The sequence below is a fragment of the Phyllobates terribilis genome, unplaced genomic scaffold, assembly GCF_046119375.1.
Source record: "Phyllobates terribilis strain yellow unplaced genomic scaffold, ASM4611937v1 Scaffold_2__4_contigs__length_985480577, whole genome shotgun sequence".
Taxonomy (NCBI): Eukaryota; Metazoa; Chordata; class Amphibia; order Anura; family Dendrobatidae; genus Phyllobates; species Phyllobates terribilis.
The window spans coordinates 113,345,594-113,360,903 of NW_027362762.1; the positions used below are offsets into that span (position 1 = coordinate 113,345,594).

The following is a 15,310-nucleotide window of genomic DNA, read 5'->3' on the forward strand; positions in this document are numbered from 1 at the left end:
AAAAGCTTTCATATAATTCTGTGTTCTGTCAATACCTAGTGGCTGTCAATCATAATATTTCATAGAATATGAAAGTGCAGCAAGATTAATAAGTGGACCCTTGGTTGTGCAGTATATGACGTTAATGGTATATTGTGCAATTAGATCATGGGAACATTCTTGGATATAAAAACCGCTTGAGATGAAAAATCCAGATTGGAAAAGATGAACATGAATATGTAGGAGTGGAGTTTGGCCTTATGCCTATGACAAACTGAACTCTGTAAATCTAAAACAAGATCATTCTGATGAAAATGTAATAAGCGGATTCAGGATTAGCGGACAAACGCAATTGCCTGAATTCCCCAATCCTTGAGAAGATGAAACATATAGATATAATCATATTTTCTTTATATGATATTTACTGGCGGCCCCTCTGTGTTATTGAAGCATTTATCAAATGTGCAATTTAATATCCAACCTAGTGCCATTATCCGTATTTATAACATTATGATGACTACAGCGAGGACCCATAACAAACCTTCTAATATTGTAACCTCAATGTCTCTTTTATATTGCCATTCATAGTTGCCATATATAGAGAACTCAATACATACAAGGATGCACACTTTTGAATTCTTGCAACATACATAGACACACTCTTACACGCATTTATCACACATAAATGGCTCTGGTGATGTATGCATGTACTGATGATGGCTCTGGTTCTGTAATCATGTACTGATAATGATTTTGGTGCTGCATAGTTGTACTGATGGTGGTTCTGGTACTGTATTCATGTACTGATGGATGTATTTATGTACTGATGATGGTTTTGATTCAGTATTCATGTGCTGTTGATGGTTCTGATGATGCATTCCTTTACAGATGGTAGTTCTGATCTTGTATTAATGCAGCTGTAGTAATTAGTGATGAGCGAGCATGCTCGTTACTCGAGATTTACGAGCATCCTCAGGTGTTTTCCGAGTATCTTCAGCGTGCTCAGGTGTTATGTTTGAGTCACGCCGTGCGCATGACTTGCGACTGTTTGACAGCTTTAATACATGTGAGAAATGCCAGTTTCTTAGGCATTCCTCACATGTATTAAAGCTGTCAAACAGTTGCAAATCATGCGCACGGAGTGACTAAAACATAACACCCGAGCACGCCGAAGATACTCGGCGAGCACCCGATTATGCTTGCCGTAAGGGTTAATAGAATATACTCGCCCATCACTAGTAGTAATCCTTAGTTTGTTAGACTTTACAATAGATTATTATAGGGCCAGTGTGCTTTCTGTTGCACACATGGACAAGCCAAAGACTGAAAATACAACTGTCTGAACAAGGCCATATATGTCAGCCAAAGAAGTGTTTAACTAACAACCCCATAGACTTTAAATTGCTGTCAGCCAAAAGATGGTTTTGCTGATCATTCGGACAGCAGATATTTTGTCAAACTCTCCCATACACAGGTGTGCTTGTGTGCTCTCTATGAGAGAACTGCTGCCAGATATTTCTGGCGGTGGCTTAACAGTCTAGACTAAAAAAGGATTGACAGTCTGAATTCAGACATGCTGGAACCTTATCTCACCTTGATAATTATTTGTTAGAGGCCCCCCTACACATTAGACTGTCATCAGAACCAGATGATAGCAGCGGGTTCAGCCAATGTTAGTCTAATGTGTATGGGGAGTCTTAAAGGGTGTGGGCACCTTTGGTTTGACTTACCAGTAGGGGGCATAACCACTTAGTATGCCTAGGCAGCATGAATGTCAAATATAGCCCTGCATATGTGATAGGTGCATGTGACTCGCCCTCCCTGAGCGGTGGGGTTACTCGGTGCCGGGTCAATGTACGGTGGTGGTGTGGGATTTCGTCGTGGCCGTGACCCGGTCCGTGCCCAGGGCTGTCACCTGAAAAAAAAAGGTGGGCTATTGGATGAGTGGTTGTTCGACTACGCCACCTGTGGTTTCTGGTGAAGGCCACCAGCGCTGCAACAGTCCTCTGAGGCTGATGTTCTGGCAGCTTGGTTAGTACTACTCCCCACAGACGGAGTAGGCCTCAGGGCAGTGATTGATCTGGAGAGTTGTTGTGGTATGGTGGGTGCAGTGCCGCGCAGGAATAAACAAGCGGAGGCGGTAAATGAAGTCCTCCAGGTTTTTACTCACTTTAGATGAACTTTCAACCGCAAAGCTTCTCTCTGCTACACACGGCGTACTGCGGCCACCAGGAAGGGGGTTCAGCACTCCCCAGGTAAATCAGGAGCACTTGTCAAGACCCCGTTGGTGTGTTACTCTCCTTTTCCTATCTCCTCCTGCTTGTGTTCCTCTCTGGGATCCACTAAGCCGCCGTGCTTTTCCAACAGTGACGTGAAGTACACTGTCAGATATCGGGGGCCCGTCACCCCTCTTGCGGCAGGAATCCCTCTGGCTAGGCCAGAGTGAAGAATACAGGTGGCGACTCCGCTGCGTCCGTATCCCCCTGGGATCCTTTCACCTGTGGAGCCTATCTCCTCCGCTCCCCTCCAAGGCCTTGTTAGAACGGGACCCTGACTGGGCAGAGACACTGGTTAACTCTGACCCGCTCCTCGTCTCAAGGCCTGAGAACGAGGACCGTGAATCTTCAACCAGCTGCAGACTCTTGCTGGACCCCGACAGAAGACCCACAATCAAAGGACCATGAACTTAAGATGGCCAAATATTATATAGATTCTATAAGTGCTTCCTGTAAGTGTTTCCTCCACCCTCACCCACTATTTGGTTCCCCCTATTTTTGGTTCCCCCCCAATCTCCTCTATCCCGGAGCAGCACATTGGTGCATATAGGCCCCCTACAGGACAGGAGTGGTGTAGTGTTGAGAGTGAAGTGGGGTCTTGTGTGATGCTCCATCCTTACCTGGAGGAGGAGATACCACACCTCTATCTGAGGTGCAGTACCCCTGTGGCGACTGAACCCTCAGGGGCGCAACACATGTCTCATACCAATGCACGAAAATAAATATGTTCTTCCCTTGTATCTCAAGCATTATCAGTAACAAAGACACAACGCACACATAGTTGTTCAAAGAAATTTAAAGGCATAGTTGTATTTTTTTGGTAAACTCTAGGTTGTCTTCTATCCCAATGAAAATGGAACCTGCCTACCTTATGTTCCATCACTGACAGGTAACATTTAAGAAAGAGGATCTCCCAACAAATTAATATTTAGAAATTCTTTATATTATTTTGTTAAAGGGGTCCTTTCACTGGGTTATATTTTTGTTTAAACTGGGTATCTCCTCCAATTGTTCCTCCACCACTGATTCTGGAACAGTTTTGGTCTTTTCTGCTCGTCTGGTCCAAATTTTTTCCCCAAAGTAATCAAGATGCAAATTTTCCCTTGAAAAAGCTGGGCGCATACCCCAGAACCACAGAGACCTTCTATGGTATGCGCCCAGTTAGTTAAAGGGGAAATTGACATCTTTATTACCAGGGGGCATCACTGAGGGACAAAGGCAAAAAATTGTTCTATTATTAGTGGAGTAGCACCAATTGGAGGAGGTACTCAGTTTAAATTTAAAAAAAATATCTGTGAAAAGATCCCCTTTAAATAATAATGGGACAGATTGAAAATAAAGGTTATTTTAAACTCATTCACAGCTGATTCTGTAGCAGTCGATATACATTGTAACAACATTTCTATTATTTGGAAGACACATTAGCCTTGGGGTGTTTGTAGGCTATGACAGACACCGGCCCTCATTGGTCCCTCCGTTACGTGTGACATCTTAGGGTGAGTTACCAATGCCCTGTACATGATACGCATTATGGCTATGGATTTACTGTACAGGACCATGGTATACGTGATCCCCACACACCAAGTGCCATGTTTTTTGTCCATGTATACCACCTTTTTTTGCCCTGCCTTATCTTTCTCCTTTTGATCTTTATTTTTATTGTTTTGTTATTATTATTCAATTTTTACTGTTTGTCCTCCTCTTAGGCGGATATCTGTACTATTTTTCTAATTTTTGTTTTGTATTATTCATGACATCCTTGATGTGTCCTGTATTTATCTATATTACCTTAGTGGGGCTTCCTTGGATCTGTTTGTCTGCACGTTATGATATATACCTTTTTGCTATTTACCTATGGATTTTTATATGAATTTATAATAAACTTTTGTATGCCAATATACTTGTTTTTTTTCCTGTTTCTATATATTTTGTTCAAGTTGGCTACACAGATATGGGGTGTGAGTGGCTATCTATCCACACCACCCTATTTTGAATCTCAATATGTGGGCTACTGTGTTTCTCTTCTTATGAAGATACCTGGGCCATCACAAATCACTGGCAGAGACCAAAGGTTCAGATACAATTGAATATGATGATTACTGACACTGAGACCAAGGCACGTGCAACCAGTCCCCAGTGCTAGCAACACCACTGGCCAAAAATACACCCAGAACCACTGGAGTAATTCATAAGTTTTGCTTTCAATGCCAGAACCATTTATCTCAACTCCTGCTATTTCCAGATTGCTGTCATTCAACATATGGAAACCATGGGTTAGACTCTAAGCCGTAGAGGGTGTGGGCTCTTGGGGAGTACCGTCATGGGTTAATCTGTAAAGTTAAAGTGATTATGTCTATTAAATATTCAGAATAAACCAGATGGTCTTTTTCCCATAGACCCACCCATATTAATCGGAAGAAAATTAGGCAATGGACGTGTCATTGAAGTACATAGATGTCTACAGCATTGAAAAAATATGCAGAAATTCTGTAAATATGAATCAAATGTAAAATGCTATTATGTTCTCGTATTAAGAGTTAGAATCTAGAATCATTGATTTAATTGATTCATTCCGTCCTTTCCATTTAAAATATCTGGAATATTCACTGATCAATATTCCTCCCATGTTGCTTTAGGTACAATATCACTTTATTATAAGCGCAATGTACTGTACCTAGTTTGGAGGATACATCAGAGTAGATAATGGCTTATAAATGCTTTGTAAGAGTAGTGTAAATCTCCGTTGACCACTCGATCATAGTCATTAGAGAACAAAGACTCGCTTGTTAATCATATTTATGACTATTATAGTGCAGCCTTGACACAGCTGTACATGGCATTGAAAGGTGCTGTCAGTGTGCCAAGTGTAATTATGCCGTTCTGTTCACAGACAAATGGGAGCAGAGATACATTTTTTAAGAGATAGGACACATACGTATGTATCCAGGTTTCAGCAGCAGACAACACGCATGTACTGGCACAGAATGGCAATTTAAAGGAGATTTTCAGAATACTAGTCCATAGGCTCCTGCTTACTCACTTCTAAGGGCGAGTTCACACATCACACATTTGTTTCAGAATATCAGTGTTGGGATCAGATATGATGTTTTAACTAACTCCATTGAAAAAAAATTCTTCATCCGATACTAGGCATGTGGCAACAAATTTTGCATGTAACATACGAGAGTTTCATTGCAGATTATGGTTTTGATTTTTAGGTTTGATCTTACAATAAAGCTAATTTCACACATCCATGTGACACGTCCGTGTGCGGTCTGCTTTTTTTTTCTCGGATAGCATGCAGACCCAAAGAGTCTCATTGATCCTTACACACATCAGTTTTAAAAACATGTCCATGTGTCTGGTCCGTATCACTCAGAGCAGGTCCTATTCTAATCTGTTTTGATCAGACTCGGTAATTAACGTCTATGGGAATCCGTAAGACGAGGATGAATCACAGTAGACATTATTTTTTTACCGTGTTTCAACACAGTGTCTTATTTTATATTTTGCTACAAAAGATGGGTTAGGGCTTATTTTCAGGGGATGTCTTATTTTTTCCCCCGAGAGCAACAATCCACATTTTATTTTTGAACAAAAAAAAAATCAACATTTATCAACATATATCAAATATAATCAGGTCATCGTACACACACTGCACATACATACACACACAGACTGCACATACATATACTGTACATGTATATACACACATTGCACATACTGTACATTCCAGCATAGTTCCTCTAGACACCTGTCTAGACGTCCTGTCAGTTAAAGGACCTTTGTTGACATCAAATCACATGAATGTGATATCACCAAAGGTCCTTAAGCAGTCTTAACCTCGGAATAGAAACGCTGGGAGTCCGTAAGAGTGGGGGCCCTGGGCAATTGTCCAATTTTTCCTACCCCTAACACCAGCCCTGATTGTAACTATGGCTTATTTTTCAGTAGGGCTTATATTTCAAGCATACACCAAAAATCCTGTAAAATCATGCTAGGGCTTATTTTCAGGGTAGGTCTTATTTTTTGGGGAAAAACGGTACTTCCGTGTTCCAATTGTGTTTCATCGTTTTTACCGATTTAGTTTAAAGTATCAATGGATAAATAAAAGTTCACGTAGTTACCTGCTTCAGTTTATAAAATAGAATGAGAATAAATGGACGCGCCGCAAAGGCCACTAGGAGGACACCTGAGAAAAAAATAAGTCAGTTTCTCTCAAATGGATGTGTGAATGAAGCTTTAAAAATAGAACTAAGGCAAATATCAGGAAATCAATGATCACATGCTATAGGACAGTGAGGAAAATGGTTTAATTATACCAGGCAGTTATTTTTGTATTAATGGGAATCTATCACCAGATTTTTGCTACTTAATCTGAGAGCAGCATAATGTAGAGACGGAGACCCTGATTCAGACGATGTATCACTTACTGGGCTGCTTAGTGTAGTTTTAAAATAATCACCATTTTATCAGCAGGAGATTATCACTAGAGGACTAGTAAACCGGCTGCCATGTAGTCCTCCATATTCATGAGCTCTGTATAACTCCGCCCACACCACTGGGGGCGGAGTTACATTTTAACTCTGGCTTGGTCAAAACAAGACAGAACCCAATTTCACTGAGGGAGCAGAGTACAGCTGACAATTAAAATTAAAGGAGGGGAAGAATGAAGGGCACAGTGAGAGAACAGGAAGAGGGAGACACATACAGATTGTGCTGCAACTTTTTTGTGTTTTATCTCACCACTGTGCTGGATTCACATCTACACAGCTGTATAATGTCTGCTATGCCAATGCTGCTTCTAAACCATGAGTTACATAGAGTCAGGAGAGCAGGAAACCATGGTGTCTGTGTGAGAGACATCATAGCAGCTAGTCTCCACCCACTACCTGAGACTAAAAAATTAGAGAGAGAGAGGAATAACTGGTGATAAATGCAGGATACAAGTCATAAAATGGTCTGACTTAGGGTTATTCCTCATGATGACACATACAGATTTTGCTGCAACTTTTTTGCAAGTGTTTTATCTCACCACTGTGCTGGATTCACATCTACACTGCTGGATTATGTATGTTATGCCAGTGCTGCTTCTAAATATAAGTTACATAGAGTCAGGAGAGCAGGAAACCCTGATGTTTCTGTGTACTCTGCCTATGAGACATCATAGCAGCTAGTCTCCAAGCACTACTTTAGACTAAAAAATTGGAGATAGAGGTGAAAAATGCAGAATATAAGTCATAAACTGGACAGATTTAGGGTTATTCCTCATGTACAATGTGTATGGGTTTTTTAAACATAAGCGCCTATAGGTGGTGGATGCCACTGTATGGCATCCATAACAGGCATCTGTCAAAATAATATATCATTTGCTTTTTAATGTCACAGCATCTGTCACAGTCTCAGTATACATAGCCATCTCTAACATGATATGATCAGGGCCTTCTAAAGCAGTTTGCATTTGCCATGTTCTTACATATACCATTGCTTTATAAAGAATAAGCTAAGTGTTGTTGCTAGCACCAGGCACCAGGTGCATGTGCCCTGGGTCATTAGCTCAGTAGCAAGGATGGAGTACCATTAAATCAATATAGATTCTTCATTTTTCAGGACGCCCTGGCAAAAAATCAGAAACTGCATGGGAGATACTTAAAAAATGAAAGGGTGATATTTATTAACCATTGTTGTTAAAAATGGGTTCCCAATATGGTGCCTTCATTTTAGGCCACGTTCACACGTTCAGTATTTGATCAGTATTTTGTATCAGTATTTGTAAGCCAAAACCAGGAGTGAAACAATCAGAGGAAAAATATAATAGAAACACATCACCACTTCTGTATTTATCACCCATCCTGGGTTTTGACTTACAAATACTGAGGAAAAATACTGAGCAAATACTGAAGGTGTGAACGTGGCCTTACATTTGTAAATGCACTTACACTGACCCCAATAAATATCCCTTTCCCCTTGAGCCCACTAAATATAAATGATCACAATATTCCTCTTCATTTCAAAATCAGTGGGTCACTGTCCCTAAGGTGACCACTAAATGTACCTAATATGGTACAAGATCATGCAGGAGTGGACACAGACAGTAGATGCCCCTGTCTAATCAATATATGGGCCATTTGCAATTCAATATCTCATTGTAATGCACAATGCCACCTGCTTTGGAGATGGAAGTGGGGCCCCTTATTTCTTACACCCCTGAGCAGCTCTACAGGTTGTACCAATTAGTATGTCCACCCCTTAGGTAGATGTTGATTGACATAAATAACAGTTTAGGTCCAATATTTAAGTCTGTGGTGGCTCATTCGTTTTGATACCTGCCACGCGGTGCCCAAAGTCTCTTCAGAGTCTAATCAACCAACAGGTCTCCATACACCATCTAATAAAGAACAAATATATAGATATTTCTGATTTGTAATAAATATGGCTCAAATCACTGATATTCAATGACGGCTATCCTTTTACCTACAAAAAGGGAGATAAAGCACTAACATCAACTCACAGGCAAAGGAGATGTGCCATGTTGGGTGTGGTGCAAGGAAACTTCAGTCCAGTTCCTGGGCGATAAGAAGTACGGGAGATGATATGGTTCCAGCAACTGCAAAAGTTATGGCATCACGGCTGTGTCAGGTTTGACAGACAGTCATTCTGGATCCGGCTGTAGAAGGTGGCTGCGCTTGGCCTTGCAGACACCTTCTTGATGCTTTCATTATCCCTCCCTCTCTAGGACCCAGCGGTGATCTCCACCTTCTGCTGCTAATTGACACACCTTTTCTGGATCTTTAAATACACTCAGTTTCTCCAGAAACTTGCTGGTGATAGAGTAAATTCCTTTGTTCAGGTCTGAATTCTTGCAGTCGGCTAGATTCTCCTTGGAGTTCCTTTGTGGATTGTAGTCGTGATCTCTCTGGTGTCTTCTCAAAGCTAAGTGTATCTCCTTGTATGTATGTTTCCCTTGTTTGTCTTTAGCTGCAGTGGGGCTGACTGGTGCTCACCACTCCCTTTTTCCCTAGTTGCTGGGCTTTCCCCCTTTTCCCTTCTTCATGCGCTGGGTTCTTCCCATACCTAGCATGACATAAGGTGAGTTAAAACATCACATTTATTTGAAACATTAAAGGGAATCTGTCACCCCCTGGGAGATATCAGACTTCTACTATGGCCATACAGGGTATAGAAAAGTAAATCTATACAGTGCCTACAAGTAGTATTCAACCCCCTGCAGATTTAGCTGGTTTGATAAGATGCAAATAAGTTAGAGCCTTCAAACTGCAAACGAGAGTAGGTTTTATGAACAGAAGCATAAATCTTACAAACCAAAAAGTTATGTTGCTCAGTTGAATTTTATTAAATTTTAATCATAAAAGTGTGGGTCAATTATTATACAACCCCTATGTTTAATATTTTGTGGAATAACCCTTGTTTGCAATTACAGCTAATAATCGTCTTTTATAAGACCTGATCAGGCCGGCACAGGTCTGTGGAGTTATCTTGGCCCACTCCTCCATGCAGATCTTCTCCAAGTTATCTAGGTTCTTTGGGTGTCTCATGTGGACTTTATTCTTGAGCTCCTTCCACAAGTTTTCAATTGGGTTAAGGTCAGGAGACTGACTAGGCCACTCCAACACCTTGACTTTTTCCCTCTTGAACCAGGCCTTGGTTTTCTTGGCTGTGTGCTTTGGGTCGTTGTCTTGTTGGAAGATGAAATTACGACCCATCTTAAGATCCTTGATGGAGGAGCGGAGGTTCTTGGCCAAAATCTCCAGGTAGGCCGTGCTATCCATCTTCCCATGGATGCGGACCAGATGGCCAGGCCCCTTGGCTGAGAAACAGCCCCACAGCATGATGCTGCCACCACCATGCTTGACTGTAGGGATGGTATTCTTGGGGTCGTATGCAGTGCCATCCAGTCTCCAAACGTCACGTGTGTGGTTGGCACCAAAGATCTCGATCTTGGTCTCATCAGACCATAGAACCTTGAACCAGTCTGTCTCAGAGTCCTCCAAGTGATCATGAGCAAACTGTAGACGAGCCTTGACATGACGCTTTGATAGTAAAGGTACCTTACGGGCTCGTCTGGAACGGAGACCATTGCGGTGGAGTACGTTACTTATGGTATTGACTGAAACCAATGTCCCCACTGCCATGAGATCTTCCCGGAGCTCCTTCCTTGTTGTCCTTGGGTTAGCCTTGACTCTTCGGACAAGCCTGGCTTCGGCACGGGAGGACACTTTCAAAGGCTGTCCAGGCCGTGGAAGGCTAACAGTAGTTAGCCTTCCACGGCCAGTAGTAAGCCTTCCACTTACGGATGATGCTCCCAACAGTGGAGACAGGTAGGCCCAACTCCTTGGAAAGGGTTTTGTACCCCTTGCCAGCCTTGTGACCCTCCACGATCTTGTCTCTGATGGCCTTGGAATGCTCCTTTGTCTTTCCCATGTTGACCATGTCTGAGTGCTGTTCACAAGTTTGGGGAGGGTCTTAAATAGTCAGAAAAGGCTGGCAAAAGAGATCTTTAATCCACACATGTGAAGCTCATTATTCTTGGTGCCTGAACTACTTCTTAATACTTTAGGGGGACCAAACAGAATTCTTGTGGTTTGAGGGGTTGAATAATAAATGACACTCTGAATTAACTTTTAACGTTTTAAAAAAAAAAAAAAAAAATTTGCTGCAGTGCATTTCCCACTTCCAGGCTGATCTACAGTACAAATGTCACAATGCCAAGTTAATTCTGCATGTGTCAACCAGCTAAATCTGCAGGGGGTTGAATACTACTTGTAGGCACTGTACATACCTGTATGGCCCATAGCAGAGGTCTGATTGCAGAGAAAAGTTTTATCACCTCTGTTTTCCACAGGCGTGGCGTCCGGGGAACGCCAATAAATCCCCGCCTAACTGGTTATTATTCCTCGAAATCCCCGCCTATATGTTTATTTACCATATTTACCACCCTGCCCTGGATGTCACAGGGCCCTGTGACGTGCACTGTGCACCCTGCCTACCCGGGCATGCGCAAAGGGCCGCTCACATAGAGCTCACATAGAGCACGCTTTGCTTCATCCCGGCCCCGTCTGCCTGTGCACTGCGCCGCAGGGCTCTATTGCGCAGGTGCCAGGAAGTGACAGTAACCCCCCCCCCCGCGCCTGCGCAATAGAAACCTGTGGCGCAGTGCACATAGAGATGGGGCCGAGAGGATGCAAAGCGCGCTCTATGTGAGCTCTATGTGAGCGGCACTTTGCACATGCCCGGGAAGTCAGGGAGCTCAGTGCAGGTCACAGGGCCCTGTGATGTGCAGGGGAGGGGAGGAATATGATAACTAAGCACATTGTCGGGGAATAATAAACAGTTAGGCGGGGATTTATTGGCGTCCGGGGGATGCCAAGCCTGTGCAAAACAGAGGTGATAAAAACATCTTTCTTTGCAATCAAACCTCTACTATGCGCCGTACAGGTATGTACTTTTCTATAACCTATATGGGCATAGTAGAGGTCTGATATCTCCCAGGCGGTGACAGATTCCCTTTAAAACCAGGGAAAGGTTAAAAACATGACAAAGTGTATCTCAGTCTTTTTTTGAGATACATGTTGTCATGACTAAGACCTGCCCTCTCAAAACACATAGACCCAGTGTCTCTCTCATCTACTTCTCCATCCATCATGTTTTTAACCTTTCCCTGGTTTTAGTGTTTGACATAAATGTGATCTTTTAACTCACCTTAACTTTTGCTGTTGCTAGAACCATATTATCTCCCATCCTTTTACCTACAGCGGCGTAGTATGAACCTCAGTACTGCTGTCGTCTATGTTTTGTTGGGCGTTTCTGTTTAGCGCTGGATGGTCTTGAAATATTTGAAATATTCAGAGACATGATCACGCAGATTTAACGAGCATTCATAAGAAAGTCTTTCCAAATGGAGCTTTGATCTGATCCTTTGTCATATCTGCGGATTAAATTATTCATGATAACATCGTTTCCATCAAGGCACTTGTCCCAGATGACATCATACAATACAAAGAAATGCAGCTTAGCCGCTCACGTCTACTCTTTGTCTTTAAATCACAGGGCATTTGGCTCAGAGTATCATCTGTAGGAAGTGAGTGTTATCAAACAATTGCTTGTATAAAATATTCAACTCTGTACAAGTCTACTTGTTTTAGATTATTCTGTCATGCAAAAAAAAAAAGTGACCATATGGCCTGCCTAGATTAGAGGCACATGTGCCATAGTCATTCTATAAATGCTGCCAACGGGCAGGTTTTACACACTGACATTTTGGCCAGAAAGGACGGCATGGGCAAACTAATCCACAGCTCATTAAAATTGTGATTTAAATGACAGCGGGTTGAGAATTGAGAATCTGCGTCTTCTATTGTTTGGTGGCTCGGGGATGGATGAGCAGTGGGGCAAAGGTTTGCATTTTTTGTATGTGGATTTCACCTCTTAGTAGACCTCTTTTTGGTGAAGTTGTCTGTAGCTATAAATCACGATAGATGGATTGGAAAATGGGTTTAAATAGATCATTAAAAATGTTTGCTTTTTACAATAATGTGAGATATTTGTATTCTTGCCAAAAAAATTAACCCACCTGGATTATTAGAGTGTACTTTGTGTTATTTTTATTATGGTACTTTCTCTAAATGGCAGCATTCCCTCCCTTTACTTGTTACATATAGAAATCCTGTACTTTCTCCATGAGTTTTCACCTTTTGGGGTATGTGCACACAGAGCTTCTCGATGAGTTTTTGGTGTAGAAATTGAGAAGAAACAGAGCGAAAAACCTTCTCCAAATCGTTCTCCAAATCTCAAAACGTCTCAAAAATGTTGCACATGGAGCTATTTTGCAGCGTTTCTGCTCAGTGGGTATGTTCACACAACGTCTTTTTCAAGCAGATTTTACAGAGGAAACCACTTGAAAACCTATCAAAAAACGTTCAAAGGTATGAACATATGCATGTCTATGGAAAATCTACTTCCTGCAAATGATGGCAGAGCCGCTTTGGAAGAAAATGGCCGGCTTTTTACTGGAGCGGCTTTGTGTGCAAAAATTCTGACGACTGCCAAGTTTTTGTTCCGAAAACTATTCAAATAGACTCCATTTGCACACAGAGTTTTTCGTGGAGTTGTTGAAGCAGAAACTGAAGAGAAACTCTGCAAAAAAACTCCATGTGCACATTTATTTAGGGTATGTGCACATAAAGTCTTTTTGCAGTTTTCAGAGCAGAAATTCAAAGTCTTTGAGTAGTTTTGAGATTTGGAGTAGGATTTGGAGAGTTTCTTCTTCAAAAGCTCCTCAAAAAACTTATTGTGTACATAGTCTAATGTGGATTTTGTAGAAAACCCAATAAAGGACATGCATGAAACTTTTTAGTCCCCATATCTGTTAGCCAGGTTTTGCACATCCAACATTCATGGTCCAAGTACAGACCACAATGTCCAGACTGGCCGTCAGTCTCTTGACTTAAACCCAACAATCTCATAGATTCATATGAGACTGTTAAGTTTGGGTCAGGAGAATACGCCAGTCTGGACATTGTGGTCTGTACATGGACTGTGAATGTTGGATGTGCAAAACCTGGCTAACACGTATGGGGTACTAAAATATTGATTACTAAATATTATTTTTTCTTTATTTTCTGAAATCATTTTGGATATATGTTTTCATTTTGTAAAACTTATGATATTCATAGGGTTCAGACCAGTAACCCCAAACTTTTCCCAAATAAAATTATTGTTTTCTCTTTTTTTATTTAAATAGGTTGTACAAGAGTAAAAAAAAAAAACTTGGATTTTTTCTTACAAAAATATTTATATTAATTTGCAATCCCTATATCCATTTTGTCTATCCAAATGGCATTTGGTTTTTACATGAACAATTTAATAAATAATAAGGATCAAATACAGTTTCCTATGTTAATAATTGTAATCGATCTGTGAAAAACTCATGACATACAGATGGTAACTCATATGTGATCCATTTTTTATGCACACATTGACTTATAATGGGGGAGTCTGATCCAGAATATGGATCAAAATAGTGTGTGCTGCAATTTTTTTTATATGGGGACTAGTGATGGGAGAGCGTTCTCGGCACTACTCGATACTCAATCGAGCATGGGGGTGCTTGATCGAGTATCGAGCAGTGCCGATTATCACGTGGTGCTCAAGTCCCCCTAAGAAGCTTATTTAAATTATGTGAGCCGGACGTAGAGAGAGAATTTTTCCTCTGAAAACATGCTCGAGTTTGCCATTCACTTTCATTGTGTTCGCTACTCGAGTCGAGCTTGTCCAAGCGTCCCACGTCCTCGATGCTCGATTTGAGTACCGAGCACTTGAGCATTTCAGTGCTTGATCAACAGTAATGGGGACTAGTGATGAGCGAGTATGTTTTGTTAACCCTTTCGCCGAGTATGCTCGGACGAGCACCGAGTATTTACAGCTGCTCGGTGATATGTTTGAATCGCTCCCATGTGCATGATTTGCAACTGTTTGACAGCTTTAATACATGTGAGGAATGTCTATTTCTTACACATTCCTCACATGTATTAAAGCTGTCGTACAGTTGCAAATCATGCACACGGGAGTGATTCAAACATAACACCGAGCAGCTGTAAATACTCGAAGCTCGGCCTGAGCATACTCGGCAAAAGGGTTAACAGAATATACTCGCTCATCACTAATGGGGACCATTGGCCTAGTCTAAAAACATTCATGTGATCTACCAATTTGACTTGCATTGGTCAGTCTGCTGTCTGTATGCTATCAGTTTTGCATACGGACAGCACACAGATGTTTGATATGCTTGTCTGAATAAGCCCTTAGTCAGTGTCAGACCCAGTAAAGACCTTTACTACATGACTTAGGAGATTTAGCCAAACCAAAGTCTTCTCCAATACGCTGCAATCACATTCGCTGCTTTTTAAGGGCCTGCTTTTGGCAAACATTCCAGAAAATACCTTTACATCAATCGCCAGTACTGTGTGTGATATACACAGCAATGCCTCTGGATTCATATTTCCTACACATTCTCACTTGTAATTCTGTTGTTTCGC

General features: G+C 41.6%; 1 protein-coding gene across 3 annotated transcripts in view; it reads left to right on the forward strand.

Moving 5' to 3' along the window:
• The window catches only part of FRY (FRY microtubule binding protein), a 444,805-nt gene that overhangs the window by 41,660 nt on the left and 387,835 nt on the right, over positions 1 to 15,310 (forward strand). The window contains exon 2 of one of the 3 annotated variants that reach the window (XM_073662507.1): positions 12,324 to 12,354. The exons of the other annotated variants lie outside the window; for them this stretch is intronic. The gene's annotated coding sequence lies outside the window, so the exon portion shown is untranslated. The remainder of the gene's footprint in view (positions 1 to 12,323; positions 12,355 to 15,310) is intronic. 3 annotated transcript variants of the gene reach the window in all.